This window comes from Phascolarctos cinereus, unplaced genomic scaffold, assembly GCF_003287225.1.
Source record: "Phascolarctos cinereus isolate Bilbo 61053 unplaced genomic scaffold, phaCin_HiC Scaffold_5;HRSCAF=322, whole genome shotgun sequence".
NCBI lineage: Eukaryota > Metazoa > Chordata > Mammalia > Diprotodontia > Phascolarctidae > Phascolarctos > Phascolarctos cinereus.
This window is the reverse complement of record NW_027555958.1, coordinates 335,246,570-335,266,246: the sequence shown is the minus strand read 5'-3', so window position 1 is coordinate 335,266,246 and position 19,677 is coordinate 335,246,570. Positions and strand designations below refer to the sequence as shown.

At 37.4% G+C, this 19,677-nt stretch overlaps 1 protein-coding gene across 1 annotated transcript in view; it reads left to right on the top strand.

Moving 5' to 3' along the window:
• The window catches only part of PCNX2 (pecanex 2), a 363,956-nt gene that overhangs the window by 181,620 nt on the left and 162,659 nt on the right, over positions 1-19,677 (top strand).

Genomic DNA, 19,677 nt, shown 5'->3' with positions numbered 1-19,677 from the left:
GCATGAACATTTATTAAGCATAATAAGTATTGTGCTAGGTAATGAGGATAAAAAGACAAAAATGAAAAAGTGCCTATTCCCAAGAAACTCATATTCTATCTGGCACATTTTCCATTGTATTATGAATCCTCTAGAAAGGAGGTAGTACTATACTTCTTCTATTATGTTATGGCCCAAATATGAACACTGATTATCTCTCCAAGTCCTTAGTTAACTAGGTGGCTCAGTGGCTAGAACGCTGGTCCTGGAGTCAGGAAGATCTGAGTTCAAATCTGGCCTCATACACTTACTAGCTATGTGACTCTGGGAAAGTCACTTAAACCTGTTTGCCTCAGTTTCCTCATCTGTAAAATGAGCTAGAGAAGGAAATGTCAAACTCTAGTATCTTCAGCTCTGGTCTTTTCATCAAGAATGCTTGAAAGTCCTCTATTTCACTGAATATCCATTTTTCCCCTGAAGAATTATACTCATTTTTGCTGGGTAGGTGATTCTTGACCTCCAGAATATTATATTCCAAGCCCTCTGGTCCCTTAATGTAGAAGCTGCTAAATCTTATGTTATCTTCTTTGTGTTTCCACAATACTTAAATTGTTTCTTTCTGGCTGCTTGCAATATTTTCTCCTTGATCTGGGAACTCTGGGATTTGGCTACAATATTCCTAGGAGTTTTCCTTTGGGGATCTCTTTTAGGAGGTGATCAGTGGATTCTTTCCATTTCTATTTTACCCTCTAGTTCTAGAATATCAAGGCAGTTTTCCTTGATAATTTCTTGAAAGATGATGTCTAGGCTCTTTTTTTGATCATGGCTTTCAGATAATCCAATAATTTTAAAATTATCTCTCCTAGATCTGTTTTCCAGGTCAGTTGTTTTTCCAATGAGATATTTCACATTGTTTTTCATTTTTTTCCCATTCTTTTGGTTTTGTTTTACAATGCCTTGATTTTTCATAAAGTCACTAGCTTCCATTTGCTCCATTCTGATTTTTAAGGAAGTATTTTCTTCAGTGAGCTTTTAGACTTCCTTTCCCATTGGACAATTCTTCTCCTCATTGGCTTTTTAGACCTCTTTTGCCATTTGGATTAGGCTATTTTTTAAGGTTTTATTTTCTTCAGTATTTTGGGGGTCTCCTTTAGCAAGCTGTTGACTTGTTTTTCATGATTTTCTTATCATCTTCATTTCTCTTCCCAGTTTTTCCTCTGCTTCTCTTACTTGCTTCTCAAATCTTTTTGAGCTCTTCCATGGCCTGGGAACAATTCATATTTTTCTTGGAGGCTTTGGATATAGGAGCTTTGACTTTGTTGTCTTCTTCTGGTTGCATGTTTTGATCTTCTTTTCACCAAAGAAAGATTCTATGGTCTGACTTTTTTTGTGCAGTATGCTCATGATCCCAGCCATTTACTTGAGTTATAAACTCTTTGTTAAGGTAGGGGTCTGCTTTCAGTGTGGAGAATGTACTGTCCCAAGCTTCGGGGGGTTGTAAAGCTGTTTTCAGAGATACTTCTAGGGACCTCTAAATTTTCAGTTCTTCCAAGGTGGTATGATAAGGGGCGAGGTGTTTACTCCTTTCCTGGCCTATGCTCTGGTCTATGAGTGCCACAAGCACTCTTTTCTGCGTTGGAACTGTGAGGAGGATTCTTTCTCCATTGCCACTACAAGCTCCACCATACCAGCCCTCCTCCTCAACACAGGACTGCCACCTAGACTTGTGGCCCAGATCTAAGCATGAGCAAAGCAAGAGAATCCTGTCTCAGTGCCAGCAAAGAGATCCCTGCAATCTCCCTCTGATTATCCACTCAATTCCCCATCAGTCTGTGGGCTGGAAGCTCTGGAAGAAGCTGCTGCCCTGGGGCTACATGGGGTATTAGGGCTGGACCAAGCTTTTCTCTCACTGAGGTAATAGACTTTTCCTACTGACCTTCTAAGTTGTCTTTGGTGTTTGTGGGATGAGAAGTCTGGAAACCACCACAGCTGCACATGATTCAGTCCTCTGAGGGCTGCTCCAGGTTTGCTGAGGTATGTTTTTCCTGCATGCTCATGCTGAGCTGTGTTCCTCTCCCAGCCCAGTAGGATAGACCTTTCCAATCAACCATCCAGGTTGTCTTGGGCTAGAAATTTGTTTTACTCTGTCTTTTTGTGGGTTCTGCTGCTTTAGAATTTGTTTAGAGGCATTTTTTACAGGCATTTGGAGGGGTTGGGGGGGGAGCTCAAGCAAGTCACTGCTTTTACTCTGACATTTTGGCTCCACCGAACTCTAGTATCTTTGCCAAAAAAAAAACCCGTAGACAGTGTCATCCATGGGGTCACAGAGTCAGACACGATTAAACAACAATTCACAAAAAATTCCAAGTCCTTAGGTCTTTTATTTTTGTGCTAACAGTTTTGTGGTTATATTCTTATAGATTTTATCCATGTCTGGTTAGGTGAACTCCCAGATATTTATGCACTTTGTTGTTATTTTAAATGATATTCTCTATAATATTATTCCCCTAATTATTAGTAATATACAAAAATACTGATGGTTTTATTTCGGTTATTTAGTTTTATGTTACTATGCTAAAGATATTATTTGTCTTTAGGGTTTTTAAGTAAACCATTATGTCATCTTCAAATGAAGATGATCTTGCCTCTTCTTTTCCCATGTTTATGCCCTTAAGCTGTTTTCTTTTCTAATTCCTAGGTTAGCATTTCTAATATCTTTAATTTCTAGTATCTTAATTAAGAGTGGAAGTACAGACATCCTTGCTTTATCCCTAATCTTTTAGGAATAGCTTCCTGTGTTTCTCCATTAGAAATAATACTGAATCTTGGTTTTAGATAAATGTTTTGAACACTTTGAGGAACTATCTTTCCATTCTGAAATATTTTGCTGTTTTTAGTATATTATGTCAAAGGTTTTAAGCATTTATTGATATAAATGGGGATTTTTATTTCATTGTTAAGATTAATTATTTATTTTTTCTAATATTGAATTATCTTTGCACAACTTGACTATAATGAATGATTTTGGGAACAGGTTGCTGAGTATTTGCTAGTATTTTATTTTAAAACTTTGCATGAATATTCATTAGTAATTGCTACCCATAGGTCACTTCCCTTTTCATCCCTCCTTATTTGTTTATTAGAACCATATTTATCTCATAAATGAAATTTAGTAGAATGACTTCTTTCTCTGTTTTTAAAAGGTTTCTTTAACATAGGGATTATTTTTCCTTTGAATGTACATTTTCCCCTACTCTAAGATATTTTTTTTCTGATATCCTTTGATGGGATTAGCTGAAAGATATTTTCTTTTTGTTCTCTCAATGTTCTACAAACAAGGTGGTTCTTTCAAAGGACAATATAGCTTCTCTTCCCCCTTAAAAGCCCACCCTCGAAATTGCCTGCTGAAGGCTCTATTCATATCTTATTTTCTGAGGAAGAGTGTACCCAGGTTCAAATCCCACCTCAGATCCTTTATTTTTTGACTCTAAGCAAGTCACTTAAGTCACTATCTCAATTTGCTCATCTGTAAAATGAGTGGGTTCTGACTCATTGGCCTCTAAGGACCTTTACAACTCTAAATCTTTAACCTCTTGATTTTATAACACTGAAGCTACTTCTTTTCAGACTGAGGATATTCAGCTTTGTATCTTTGTATTCTATGGAGATACCCCCCTTTCTCCAGTATTTTGGGTGCATAGTGTGTTTCTCTTGCTTTTTGGTAATTCACAGATTCATAATATGATTGATTTAGAACTTGAAGAAAACATTTAGTCATCTAGTCCAACATCCTTTGTTACAAAAAAATAAAACACAGACTTGGAGAGTTTCAGACTTGCCCAGGATCATATACACAGTAAGTGGCAGAACCCAGGTTTGAATACAGCTCAGTGACTCCAGGTCCATTATGCTTTCTACTATCCCGTACTACTTCTATCATATTCCAGGGTTTTCTTTAATTCCTTGTCAAATAATAGTACTGGGTGATTTGCATGATTGTTCCTGGATATACTAATTTCTTCTTCATAGCTGCTTGCAAAATTGATTGATGTTAAAGCCTTAGAACTTGGTGACCACATTTCTGGGTGAGTTATATTTGGGTTCTTTTTGGATAGTATTGCATGGATTTTATCAATTTTTGCTTTGCCTTCTGTTTCCAATATTCTGGGTATTTTTAAAAATGATTTCCTTAAATAAGATGTTGAGTCTTTCTGGTTCATTGTGTTTTTCTAGAAAGCCAGTAATTTGAAAATGTCTCACCAACTCTGTCTTCAAAGTCGCATCTATAGTTCCCCATGTGAATATCTCAATCTTCCTTGTTTGTTTGGGTTTTTTTGTCATTTGATCACAAACTACTGAAATATTGATTTTTTCAAATTTTTTTCATTTCTTTTTTTTCATTTCCAATTCTATCATTCTATTTTAGAGTCCATGACTTATTCTAAATAGTTAATTCTGTTGTTTGTTATTTTGAATTAATCTGTAAGAACTTTAATTTTCAATTTTCTGTCTTACATTCCCTTACTGAGTTTTTATCACCATATTTTTATTATTCTTTTTTTTCCTGAGATTCTTCCTCACTTAAAAAATATATAAATTTTTATTGTTTTGGGACCTCATTTTTGTTTGCTTACTTCTTCAGTTTCTCTACTTACTTTTCTATGAGGCTTTCATTGGGAGGAATTCTTTTTTCTTTTTCTGCTGTTATTGTGGGTTTAAAAAAGGTTCTGTGTACTTTTTTTTAATGATGAAATGGACACGGACATAGATTCAGCCACTCACTCAACCTCCTTTCTGCCTTTTATCAATTTATCTTTAGATCACCTATACCTTTTATATTCTAAAGAGATTATTTAAAGAAATTAAATATTTTTTTCCATTGGAAATATTCATTTAACAAATATTTATTGTAAGATACCATTCTGTGTGTAATAGGGAAATACATAGAAGAAGGAGGCACAACCCCTCCTCTTTTGCTTTTATGACATAGTAGGGGAGATAAGATATATATGCATATAGTTGTGATAGAAATCATCAAAATGCATTAAGAGATATAAGCCAAGTACTGAATGATTTTCAAGGATTCAGAGATTACCTGGAAAGTAGCATGGTACAAAGGGAAAAAAAGTGTTGGCTGTGGAGTCAGAGCACCTAGGCAGCTATACAGAACTATGGAAAAAGCACTGAACTTGTAGTCAAGAAAATACAAGCTTCAAATCTGGGCTGAAACACTTTGTAGTTGCGTAAACCAGGGCAAATCACTAAATTTTGTTGACTTCAATTTCCACATTTGTAAAATGGGGGTAATACTAACACCTACCCCCTATGGTTGTTGTAAGAATAAAAAGAGATTTTTGTAAAACACTTTGTGAATTATAAGGTGCAATGTAAATAATAGATAATAATTATAATTATATCTAACTCTACAACTTATTACATGTGTTACCTTGGACAAGTCACTCCATCTTTCTAGACCTCAGTTTTCCTACCTATAAGATGAATATGATGAACTAAATTACTTCTAAGGCCCCATCTAGCTTTACGTTTACGGCTTCTGGCAGATAAGTGATTAAATGTGATTTGGTGCAAATACTATTACTGCTTCATTGATCATATTATGAATGAAACTGTTACCATGTGTAGTTAGAGACTCACATTTGTAGAGAGAACAGGCAAAAACCAAACCTTTGAGCCATGTGCTGATAATCAGAAGCCTCAGACAATTGGCCTGTCTTTGCCAATTGTTGACTGACCTTGGTCAAGTCATTTCATCAGTAAAATAATGGGGTGAGATGAGATGCTCTTTAAAGTGCTTTCCCGCTGTAACATTCTGTGATGACCAGGCTTCCTGTTCTGTTACTGGAAGATCCTTCAGAGCCTTTCACAATCTGGTTCTAGTTGACCTTTCCAACGTATTTCACATTATTCCCCTTCATATATTCTATGTTCCAGTACAGTCCTTGCTCCCTGAATTCAGTGTTTCAGCTTTTCATTCCATGCCTTTGACCAAGCTGTCCCCCTGTGTCTGGAATGTACCTTTTCCTCACTCACAAATCTTACAGTAGAATGTCTAGCTTTCTTTAAGACTTATTTCAGATGCCTATAGGAAGCCTTTCCTCAATCCCTTAGCTGTTGCTTCTCTTAAAATATATTTTCTCTAATTTTTCTAAATGTTATATCTCCTAGTAGAAAAATAAGTTCTTGAGGGCAAGGATTTTTGGTTTTGTTTCTTTCTTTATAGCCCAGGACCCAACACAATTCTGTTTACAGTGTAGTGGTCACTTAGTAAATGCTTATTGAATTGAATTGAATTGAAAGAAGGTTTCTTTTATACTCATAAATTCCAAAACTGCTAGTTTTGGAAGTAAAGGACATTGTTTTAGCTTAAATCCCGTCATACACAGATACTTGGTGCTGAGGATTTAGAATCTGAGGATTTGACCTTGCAAGAAAAATAGGAGCAGAAAATGTTCATAGAAAAGAGATGTTACCTATGATAAAGTGATGGGTGACAGCCCTCAGATCTTAAATCTATTTGTGAGAGTTACTATCCTGGAATTAGGCGCCCCAGGGACCAAAATAAGATCAGATGTAAGGATGAACTCATACTGATCTGCTCAAGACTCTGACCAGCCATAATAAAACAGGAAAATCTGTCTTGCTGTAGCTGTGAAACTAAATCAAATGTCTTTGAAGGAGAAAATATACTTCTTTAAGAAAAGACTGCAATGTGTTGAGCTTTCTTTCACTTAAACTGTGGAGAAAAGCTTATTTCAGTAGCCCAAGCATTTAAAGAATGTGCAAACCCTTTAGGAAAAGTTACAGTGTTTAATTATAATAACTCATGTATGAACTTGTAAATGACAAAATTGGTTTTCTTTCTTTTTCTCAAGGGCATAATATTTCAGTGGCAAGAGAAATAATAAGACTAAAATAATGTATTTTCATCGTTTCTCTTGCATTAGGATATTACTGAAAACATAACATGGAAGCACTATAATGAAGGGGTTTTTTTAAACCTCATTTTCTATGAAATCTGAAACATTGTCAAGCCTGAGAAAACAAGTTTAGCATATCATTGTCCATTCTTGTCCATTTTTTTAATAGTTACCCTATAAGAAAATCAAGTTTGGTATTTATTTCAGAATTCAGAGTGGTGGACTTATTCATTTCTACCATTCAATGTGTGTTGAAAAAGTGCAATATTAATCTTGAGTTTACATAGAACATACATGTATAATTCTCGTAAGTAATAGACATATATGGTGTCAACTTTACACAGGAAAGGATAAGAATATTTGGATACTGCATGCAGTGTTTACTCTTAGCTTCCAATCAATAAGCAAATAAATAGCCTATAATGACTAGATAATACAATGCATAATAAACATATAAAACATCTCCCAAATGGCTGCAAGCCTGACATTCTCCCGAATACTAGAAATCTCCTAAGATATAGGATCAGTCTGGACCCAGGAGTTTTAGGCATGTATAGGTTGAGTTTGTTTTTAGTTATCTACTGACACTCTTTTTTAAGCAGGCAAAATAGAGCCCAAAGCATAACTCATCACATAAAGGCAGAAACTCTGGTGCAGGGAAAGATTCTGAACCTAGGAGTCAAAGCACAGAAGAGTTGACTAAGGATCCAGGTAGGCTTGGAAGTTCCACTCAGCCCAGGGCAGTGTTAACTAGAGCTGGTGCTTTCCCTATTCCAAGCTGTGGAATCATTGGCAAGGAACTCCACCTTCTTCTGGTGCTAACCTTTCATGGAGCTAACTGAGTGTATTCTGCAGCTAGCTCAGCAAGGAGTATGATTATTCCATTATACAGATAAGGAGTAGCCTAGAATTAAATGAATGGCCCAGGCTTTCACAATCTTTAAGTAGCAGAGCCTTGGAAAACACCCAGGTCTCCTAAATCAAATTCTTTCCACTACACCTCATTGCCCCTCAGCCCAGCCCTTGTAGAACTATGTTCTAAGGAATCCTTTCCAGTGGAAGATGGATTTGACTTACTCACCTTGGCCCAGAAAGCAGAACTAAGACCAGTCTTTGAAAGTTATATGCAGATAGATTTCAGCTCAACAAAGAAATTTCCTATTCCAGCTGTTTGAAAAAAAAAAAAGGAATGCAACAATGCCTTGTCAGTTCTCACAGGAGGTCATAAAATAAGAGTTGGGCTGTATTTGTCAAATGGGCTAAGAATGTTGGGCTGAATAAGAAGAAACAGCCTAGGGACGATGTAAAGTCTTACATTTAAGCTGAAGGAATGAACAGTGCAAGCATGGGAAAGTATGGCTGGACAGTAGAAAACTTGAAAATTTCAGAGAATTTTAATAAACTGAAAGAGTCAATGTCATAAGCTAGCATGGTGTGCATGCTGGCACACCCTTTAGCAATGTACACTTCCTTTGAGGGGAGGCAGAGGACCAGTGAGGTAATGTCTACCTTACAAGGGGCAGACTGGCATTCCTAGAACATTCTCTATTCATAGTTATGGTCAAGACTAATTATGGTCATTTTTTTTTATCTTAGCTTAAATTAAGAGGTAAAGAACATCTTAGACTGGGGAAATGGCAGTCCCACTATACTCTCCTCTGGTCAGACAATATCGTGTATATGGTTTTAGTTTTAATGTTTTAGGAATGACACTGATGATCTGGAGAGTATTTAGAAGAGGTTAACCAAGATGTAAGGAGCCTTGAGATTATGTCTGTCAAAGGAATGGAGGTTGTTTAAATCCTGGAGAAGAGAAATCTTAAGGGGGAGCAAGATAATTCACTTAAAATATTTGGAAGACAATCATGTTGAGGCTGCTAGGTGGCAAAGTGGATAGAACATGGGGCCTGGGGTCAGGAAGGTCAGTCTGAACTCAAATACTTACTAGCTGTGTGACCCTGGGCAAATCACTTAACCACTGTCTGCCTCAGTTTCCTCATCTGTAAAGTGGGGATGACAATAATAATATCTTGCAGGGTTGTTGTGAGGGTAAAATGAGATTTTGTAAAATACTTTGCAAACCTTAAAGCACTGTAGGTGGTAGTTATAATTATGCCAAGGAAGGATTAGAGTTGATTCTGCTTGGTCTTAGAGAGTGGAACCTGGAAGTAATGGTTAAAGTTGCAGAGATGGGTTTCAGCTTGAGGTAATGAAAAACTTCCCAACTATTAGAGCTATACCATATTGGACTGTGGTGTCTCTGGAGGTGGTGGGTTTTGCCATCACTAGAAATTTTCAGACAAATTAGAGATGCTTACTTGTTGAGTATGGTGGAAACAAGATTCTTAGTCAATTATGTGTTGGACCAGATGACCTCTGAGTTCCTTCTGATTTGGAGATTCTGTGATTCTGTAGTACTATAGCAGGAATTCATGTTTTGGGTATGGGTTAGAGTAAATGCCCACTGAGGTCCTACTAATTGATTCTACAATTCTTTATTCTTCCAAATACTACACATGCACACATACATATGTCTATTTTCATATACAGTATAAAACAAATTGTTCTCTCAGCTGTCATTTTCTTATCTAGAATTCAACAAACCTGCTTTTTGCATTAATCAGTGGGGCATGTGGTTGCTTTTATATTACATTTAGGTACTAAAGGTCGTCACTGTAATTTCTCCCACAGTGCCGCAGGCTGTCAGATAAAGTTGATTGTGTATTATAACTGGATTGGAGGCTCAGTTTTTCTAGTGGCTGCTGAATGCAGGTGCTATTAAAAAAAAGATCGAGGAACATTTCAGTAACTCAGGAGGTAGTTCCCAGTTCTCTGTCAGTTTCAATTTTGGGGGTTGTTTTTTAATCTCTTCAAAAAGCCTGTGTTATGCTAGTTGGCTACTTTTCACCTATCATCTTGCTTTTGCTTCTAGGCAGAAGCTTCACTGTCATTTCTTGATAGATCCAGAGCCTTAATCATCCTTCATGTAGGTTATTGTGATGGTATTTAAATTCAATTCTATCTGAATACACTGTAGCGAAGACTCTTCCTGCCCCCTTTAAAAGAATAAGACGCTAAAAGAGTTGTATATAAAACCAAGCCTTCCCTGAAGAAGGTCAATGATATGATTTTATCTGAGTGAGAGTTCCCTTCAGCAATGCAGATCACAGCCTGATAACCTGTGTTAGCTCTGTTGGGCACACAGCTAGTGAGAATCAGAGGAGGGGTATAAGCCCAGTTTTTCCTGACTCCAGGACCATCACTCCATATACCTCACCAACTTTCTTCTCTTAAGCCCCTGTGGTAAAATGACAATCAAGGCGCAGTCAGGATATGAGTTCAAATCTGGCCTCAGATCAAACACTTGACACTAGCTGTGTGACCCTGGGCAAGTCACATAACCCCAATTGCCTAAAAAAATAATAATAATAATAGTAAAATGATCATCAAGAGAGTCTGATAGGACTTAATAATTAACAGCCCTTAATAATAAGGCTGTTAAGCTTTCGTCTTTGTGCCCAAGCACTTAGCACAGTGCCTGACACATATTAGATGCTTAATAAATGTTTGTTGATTGATACTTGTTTGATACTGTGCAGGAGCTGCCTGGGTACATGCATTCCTCCAGCCATCTTCCGCTCTGAATTACCACTTACTTTTCCCTTCCACCTCTGTCTCTAAGACCGTAACAAAATGAACAATCCTTTGCTTTTGCACAGGGTTTATCAGTGGACTGCTCTGTTGTTTTACCAATAATTCTTGCAGTTTCCCAAACCAAAATTCCCTTCCCTGGAAACCATTCACTTTTTTATGTATTTTCTCCCTCAGTTAGAATGTAATCTCCATAAGGGTAGAGATTGTCTCACTTTTCTATTTGTATCTCCAGCATTTTCCCTAGTATTGGGCACAAAGTAAGCTCTTTAAAAATGTATTTTCTTTCATTCATAATGGAAAATTTTGTGAAGAGTAGAATTTCGTTTTAACTTTGGAACTTTTGTTCATTCAGTGAGTGTTTGTTAAATTCCTCCTTTGTGCCAAACACTTTGATAACTGATGGGAATACAAAGAAATAACTAAACATCTACAATCCACAAGGAGCTTACACTAGGAAGGAAAGGGTGACTTATCCAAATATTACTAGAGGCCTTTATTTTGTTTGAAATTCATTGCATTAGAAGGATTACTTGGCTGGATCAGCTGCAATTTTTATGGGAACCTTGTGGGTTGTTTTTTTTTTCTTAAATTAATATTAGTAAGTAAATCCTGGTTCACTTTAAATAACATAATTCCCCTCATCTCAAATCAGTCTTTTCTTTACTCATGGGGTAAAATTTAAAAAAAAATTAAAAGCTAATTCAGCAGCTTTCAAAAATCAGGATGTAAAACTTGACTGCCCCTGTCTAAATAGCCCCTGAGTCAATCTGCTTTGAGGAGTCCTCAGAAATTTATTTTTAGTTCAAAAGAATTTCTAATATAAATGTGCAGCAGGTTGGCCTACCTTTCTCTTCATTTAAAATTTTATTGCAGATATTTATCCAGCATAAAGGATACTTGTCTGAATGGGTAAATGATTGTTGGTGGATCTTAGTTGATACATTTTTGTAAGGAAGATGATTGTTTTTGATAGGAAGACCTATTTTAATACTGAGGATCTCTGCCTAAATAGAAAAAGGAGAAAAATAAGATAGTATTGAAGTAAGACTGATTTATAATTGCCTCTATTTTATGACAGAAAAAGTACAAAAGTTTTTTTTTTTAATATACTCTACTGAGAACTTCTTGGGCCAATACTCATTAATTTATGAGATATTAAGTGCCTACTACGTGGCAGGAATTGTGTAGGCCCTGGAGATACAAAGACAAAAGATACAAAGCACAGGGTCATAGAATTAGTGCTAGAAAGGACTTTCCTTCCATCAAATCGAATCCTCTCATTATAGAAATAAAGAAACGAAACTCAGCAAGGTCATATGATTTACCCATAGTCATATAGCTGGGCAGCTAGAAGAAGCAGTGGATACAGAACTGGGCTTGGAATGAGGAAGACTCATCTTCAAGGGTTCAAATTCAGCCTCAGACACTTACTAGCTGTGTGACCCTAGACAAGTCACTTAACCTTGCTTGCCTCAGTTTCCTTATCTGTAAAATGAGCTAGAGAAGGAAATGGCAAACCACTCTAGCATCTTTGCCAAGAAAACCCCAAATGGGCTCACAAAGAGTTAGACACGGCTGAAACAACTCAACAATGACACACAGCTGGTGAATGTCAGAAGAGGAATTTGAACCCATTCTGTGTCTGAATCCAGCATTCTATCCACTATTTTATACCACCTCTGAAGTAGCTTACATTCTAAAATATTAAAAAAATTACTTTTATATAGCACTTTGCAATTATAATGTGCTTTACATAAATTTGATCTGCACAACAATTGATGTTTAGATTAATTAGTATGTTCAAGGTAATAACATTAGTAAGAGGAGAGAGGGAGCCTAAAATGTTTACAGGACGTCTAGTTGGAGACGGGAGACTGAAGATCAGGTGAGAGGTGGGGGTGGATAAACAGACCTGTGTATTACCTGCATAGAGATGGTCATTGAATCCACAGGAGCTGATGAGGTCACTAAGTAAAATACTATCGGAGGGAAAAGAGGACCCAGGACAGGGCCTGAGTGGTGGAGGAATTGGAGGTCACAGTGACAATAAAGGAATAGGGTTTGAGACTGCAAGGCAGAGAAAGAGGTGGAATGAAAACTGATTGTGATCAGATGAAGGAATTTCCATTTTAACATGGAAGTGGAAAATTTGTGAATGATCGCAAGATCAAGAATATGATCTATGTGTAGCTCAGGTGAGGTGAGAAATGAGTAAACTGGAAAACTGTGAGGTAGAGGCAGCTAGATGGCACAGTGGATGGAGTGGCACACCAAGAGTCAGGAAGACCTGAGTTCAAATCCAGCCTCAGATACTTCCTAGCAGCACGACCCTGGGTAAATCACATAACCCCATTTGCTTCAAATGAGCTAGAGAAGAAAATGCAAACCACTCCAGTATCTTTGCCAAGAAAACCCCAAATGTGATCAGGAGGGATTTGAAACAACCAAACAGCTCATTTTACAGATGAAGACTCTGAGGCCTTCTTGAACCCCTATGTAAAATATATGCAGTACTTATGGAGGCAGCTGATATTGCATTCAAAGTCAACATCCATTCCCTTTTATTCTTACTCATTCCATAAAAAACAATCTATTTCTAAATTTATCATATGGAAAAATATACATTAATCACCAAACAAGCCCAAATATAGAATTTTTCTGTGCAACATTCTTCATGTTTTTGTACCTCCTTTTCTTCTCATTTCACTTCACATGAGTTATGATGAGTTGTTGAAATCATCTCAATTTGAATTGCTTTCTTTGATAAAGTTTCTATTGCATCCCTTCTGTTTCTTGTGTTAATTATTATGTTTTCCTATAAAGCTCTAATTCTCATGCCATTAATTATCTGAAATCCAACCATTCTTTTCCTGCTGTCCTGTGTAAAGCAAGCAGCCTTTCTTTCTTGACCCTCCCACTTTATTTTACTTCTTCCATGGGATCCCAATCACAAAATTCTGATGAATTGGATAGGAGACATTTCTCCTTTTTGTTGCAAGGGACACTGAAGCCCAGATTTCTGAAGTAGAGTGTCAATTTTCACACTATTAATGACTAGGCTACTCAGATCATTCATTTGTAAAGGTCAGGGTTTTTAGTCCTGCTCAAATTGCCCTAATTACAGAAGATCGAGATAGTTGGATTGACTCAATCAATCAAGCAATGACATAAACTAAATGTGAACAAGGCCTGAACCAATGGAAGGAGTGAAGAAATTTGATCATTGGATGAAGACAGATGACTCCTCACAGGAAATGTCTTGTGTTTGGCTGGAAAAAAAAAATCAAACAAGCCTCTGGGCCTTTGTATAAGACAGCAAGCCAGTTAGTAGAAATCAAGCTTACCAGTAGTAGTAGTTCAGTTGAATGGTAAAGGATCCTGTGGTGAAGGATCCTGTGGTGAAGGACCCCTGAGAGGGAATTGCCCTTGTGGGAGGAAAAGAGAGTTTCTTTTCCTCCACTGCTACTGATTAATCAGGTAATGACTTTATGAACTTGGAAAGATTAGACTATATGGAATTGGAATCAGAGTTGATAGAAGAGGCTAATGCCCACATGTTCAATGAAAGCTTGTAGGAAAGGAAGTGGGAGCATCACTAGATGGCCTTCTCGGGGAGTTTAGCCAATAGGATGTGTATAGGAATATAGGAAGTGAAGATGGATGGATTAAATGAAGGTTTTTTTAAGGATGGGATTTACTAGATTTACTAATGTTTCTAGATCAACCTGTTCACAGAATTACAGAGATGGAATACATTCAAGAGAAAGGATTTTGAGTCATTTTGGAATCTAAGCTCTCCACTTACTATCTATATAAGCCTGGTTATTTCAACTCTGTGTGCATCAATTTTCTAATTATAAAATGATGACAGTGGAATAGAATGTGAACTCCAAGATCCATTCCGATTTTAAATGTGTATAATGGGTGGCTGTTGAGAAGATATCAGCATGTTCAGCTAATACGATTTCCCATGTGAAAAAGATTGGGGAATCTATTGCCAAAGAGGCATGATGACATGCTTCTTCTGAATGCAACTCATTTTTGGCCATGCAGCTAATTAAAAAGGCTCCTCTTCATTATATAGCTAGCCCACTAGAACCAGTTACAGAATCTCTGCATAGGTCTCAAATCAGGGAGCAAGGCACTTCAATTACATATTGTCATGCTTTTCCAGAAGCAGGCTCTCATCCTCTTCCATGTGAGTGATTACTTTATTTGAGCACGCAGAGGTCCCACTCACCAGCCCTCTTTTATACTTATTATGCTATAGTCCTTGAATCTCAGGGGTTAGCCAGTCCAGTTTGCACCCGAATAGGAATTCTCTCTATAGCATCTTTAAAAAGAAGTCACTCAAGGGGCAGCTAGGTGGCGCAGTGGATAGAGCACCATCCCTGAAGTTGGGAGGACCTGAGTTCAAATGTGACCTCAGAACAAACACTTGACACTTACTAGCTGTGTGACCCTGGGCAAGTCACTTAACCCCAAATGCCTAAAAAGTAAAAAAAAAGAAGTAGTCACTCAGCTTTCCCTTGAAGACCTCTGTTATTACCTCCTGAAGCAGTCTTTTAAGACAGCTTTGGAATACGTTTGGGCTCTCATTGTTAGGAAGTTTTTCTTTATATTAAATTAAAATCTAATTCTTTTCAACTTCTAAAGATTAAAAATCTAGTTATGCCTCCTCTTTCCCTACCAGGGACAAACAGCACAACTCTTTCACATGAGTGCTTTGAAATTAGTAACCTTAATAAACATTTGTTAAACACTTACTATGTTTAAGACACTAGAGTAGGTTCTGGAGAAGCAAAGACAAAAACAAAACAAAAAAGCCATTCCTCACCCTTAAAGAGCTTATATTCTTCTGGGAGAATATACTATTTACAGAAGTAAGTAAAGGCAAAAGATATACAAAGAAATATAAAACATTTTCAAGATAGAATGCTAATAGTTACATTTGTTATGAAAGGCCTCACAGGAGGTGGTACCTCCTTGCTTTGAAGGAAGCTCGGGATTCTATGAAAGTAAAGAGAGAAATGTATTCTGGACAGTGCAGTTCGGGGGAGGGGAGGGCTACTTGTGTAGAGGCACTGAGGCATGAGACGGAACACTGCATATGGGGACCAACAAGCAGGCCAGCTTGTCTGGAACAGAAGAGGACTAATATAATTAAGACTGGAAAGGGAAGGAGGGGCCAGACTGTGGAGTGCTTTAAATGTTGGGCTAAGGATTTTGTATTTTATCCTAGGAACAGAAGGAAGCAAATAAAGATTTGGTGTGAGGGAAAGGTGAAAGGAATTATGATATAGATCCACATTTTAGGAATTTCAGTTTGGCATGGGGATGGAGAATAGATTGGAGAGGGAAGAGAGTGTAAGCAAAGTGATCACCCAAGAGGTTATTTCAATAGTTCAGGGAAGAGGGGATGAGAATTTGAAATATGATATTGGCTATAAGAGAGGCAGCTAGGTGGTGCAGTGGATAGAGCACAGGGCCTGGAGTCAGGAAGATTTGAGTCCAATCTGGCTTCAGATACTTGCTAGCTGTATGACCTTGGGCAAGTCACTTAACCCTTATTTGCCTGAATTCCTCATCTGTAAAAGGGACACATCGGAGGAGGAAATGGCAAACCACTCCAGTATCTTTACCAAGAAAATCCCATGGACAACATCCATGGGGTCATGGAAAGTCCTATGCAACTGAGCTACTAAATACTAACAGCAGAGGCTATAAAATGCAAGAGCTATTGTGGAAATAGAATTGGCAAGATTTAGGAACTGGTTGGATATGGAGGCTGAGGGACTTTGAGAAATCAGGAATATCTCCAGAACAGCAAACTTGGGAAAAGTGGGGAAATGGCGGTGCCATTAGTAGATCTGGAGAAAGCTGAAGAAAGGATACATTGGAGGGAAATATAATGAGTCTGTTATGGACATGCTGAGTTTGAGTTGCCTATGGAATGTCTGGGGGAGACATTTCATGCTAGAGAACTGGCATTCAGTAGAGTGATTAAGGTTAGATATTCAGATTCGGATGTCACTGGAAAAGAAACGGACTCTTGGGAGCTGATGAGATAAGCATGGGAAAGAATGTTGAAAGAGAAGAGGACCCAGGTCAGAGTCCTGGGGGAACACCCACATTTAGTGGGTGGGAATAAGAAGACGGTCCACCAAAGGAAACTAAGGAAGAGTGGTCAGACAGGTAAGAGTAGACCCAAGAGATAGAACGGTGTCACAGACATTAAGGAAAGAAAGACTGTTCAGGAGGGAGGGGCATCTCCTCCACCACTCTCTCTCTCAGTGATCTCATCGGTTCACATGGATTCAATTTGTTTCTCTGCTCTGTAGAAGACCTCTAAATTCACACAATTTGGCTCCATCTGTCTCCTGAGTTCCAATCTTGCTTCTACAACTGATCACTTAATACATTGTCCCACTGGCATCTTAAACTCAGCGTGTCCAAAATAGAATTTATATTTCCTCCTAAATCTACCCTTCCTCCTAAGTTCTTTTTAAATTTCTGTAATGAGCACTACCATTCTCCCAATCATCTAGGTTTCCAACCTAGGAGTCACCCTCAAGCTTTAATTCTCACAAATCTACCATATCCAATCAGTTGCCAAATCTTGTCATTTGCACATCTTCACATCTCTGGGATCTGTCCTCTTCTCTCATTCTATTCATGTTCTCATCCCTTCTCAATTGGAATAGCTCCTAATTGGTTTCTTGACTTCTATTCTCTCTCATCTCTACTCTGTCCTCAACATAGCAGCCAAACTGCTATTCCTAAAATTCAGGTCTTACCATATCAGTCCTCTCCTCAGGAAGCTCTAATGCCTCCCCATCACCTTTGGAGTAAAATGCAAACTCTTTTTTTTTTGTCCTTTAAAGAACACCACAATCTAATTCCAACCTACATGTTATAATTTAAATAAGGCCAAAATAAACATTGCCCAAATGATGCCACGTTGGTGGATGAGCAGCTCATTGAGTGATTGTTATACACGTCTTATGTCTGTTTATCATATGTCCATTTCAATGGACAATAAGTGGAGCCCAGAAATGTCTAGGAAGAGGAGTATGAGCTGTATCATATCTGGGAAATTATCCTGAAATTTTAATGATGACAAGCTGCTTCCTGCAAACAGTACCCATCTTTTTAACACCTATCAGGTCTTGATAAAGTTAAAGTTATATTGTCTAGTTGTTTATTTCTCAGGTAGCATAGTTGCATGTTAACAATTTAAAAATAGGGATGATATTGCTTGTCCTCCAACATCTTTTTTTGTTTGTTTTTTTAAATGATGTGAGCTAACAAAGTTTCTAATATTTAGGCACTTTAATTAAGCTGTTTTTATTATACTGGGCTTTATTGTCTGATCCTTGGCTCCCTACTCTTTTTTTATTTCTAACATATATAATAACCTTCAGAACTTTGAAATATCTGTGATTTCATCAGTGTGATTATACCTTTTGCTGATAATGACTATAATACTTTCATGTATTTGAGTCTCCTTGAATTTCTTTAGACAAAAATAAAATCAATATCTGGAGGCCATCTTTATGAAAATAAGCCTTTCTAAACTTAGCTGGACTGGTCGTTGTATAACAGACACACTGCCTGCTGCCTGTTTCATAAGTTTGTGGTCCTCTGGAATCAAGGGTGTGCTGGAGTCAGCTCAAACTGATTCATGAAAGCTGATTATTACCTTTTCACTGTGAGCACCTACAAATGGAAATTGGCAAGTGCTATAAATCAGGGTTGGATTTATTGTTTTGCTGATTGTCTAAACCAAAGAAAGTGATGGATAATAGTACAGATTAAACTTTAAAGTATTAAACATTTATCAGCACAATTTGGCCTCACCTACATAAACCCAGGGTTACTTCTCCAGCATAGTAAAACAGTGGGATTAAGACTTTAGCAGAATCAGAAGTTAGTAGTTTAATGCAGCATTTTAAAAAATTTTTGCCAAGGCCCAAATCTTAAATATTCACTGTCATTCTGAATGAATGAAAAAAGCATTTATTAAGAACCCGTCACATTCTAGGCATTATACTAGTTGATGGGGACATAAATACCAAAGTAAAACATTCTCTGCCTTCAAGGAGCTCGCATTCCATATTTGGGAGTAGTAGTCCTAGAAAGGATTTTTGATCTGGGCAGTCACAACCATGGCAATAGAACCATAGGACAGTTGACTGTCACATGCCTTCTGGAAGAAGTATTCATTCTGATTCTTTTTTTTTTCTTTTTATTTATTCCTTTTTAAAAAAAAAAACCTCAGGGCAGCTAGGTGGCGCAGTGGTTAGAGAATTGGCCCTGGATTCAGGAGGACCTGAGTTCAAATGAGACCTCAGACACATAACACTTACTAGCTGTGTGACCCTGGGCAAGTCACTTAATGCTATTGCCTAACCAAAAAACAAAAAACAAAAAAAAAACCCTCAAAATTTTCAGAAGATAAACAGTGCTTCTTATGCATTTCCGGACTCAACTCCCTGCTCCAATTAGCAGTAGCTATGTGGCACAGTGCAAAGCATGCTGGGTCTGGTGTCAGATAAGACCTCAGTTTAAATCTGACCTCAGACACTAACTAGTTGTGTAACTCTGGGCAAGTCACTTAACCTCTGTTTGCTTCAGTTACCTCAATGGTAAAATGAGGTCAGTAGAAGCATCTACCTCTCAGAGTTGTTGGAGGATCAAATAAGATAATATGCTTAGTACAGTGCTTGGAACACAGTAGGCGGTATGTAAATGCTTATTTCTTTCCATTCCCCTTTATTAAATTGAAGTCTACTTAACAGTATGTCATTTCTGTATATATCTTTATAGCCACAGAAACTAGCACAGTAGTTTCCATATTTATTCAATTTGAGTTAAATTTGAGTTGAACCACACACACAACTTAAAATTTTTCAGCTTGATAAAAGAGATAGCATATCAGCTGAACAATATAGAAGGACAACTGCTAATTAGGAGGAAATACTCTTTATTAATCAGAACACCTAAAATGATCTGACTACAATACAGAAGCAGGATTAATATTTGCTGACCTTAAGATTCATGGCCTGACCACCCACATGGAAATGACCAAATACACGAAGGATAT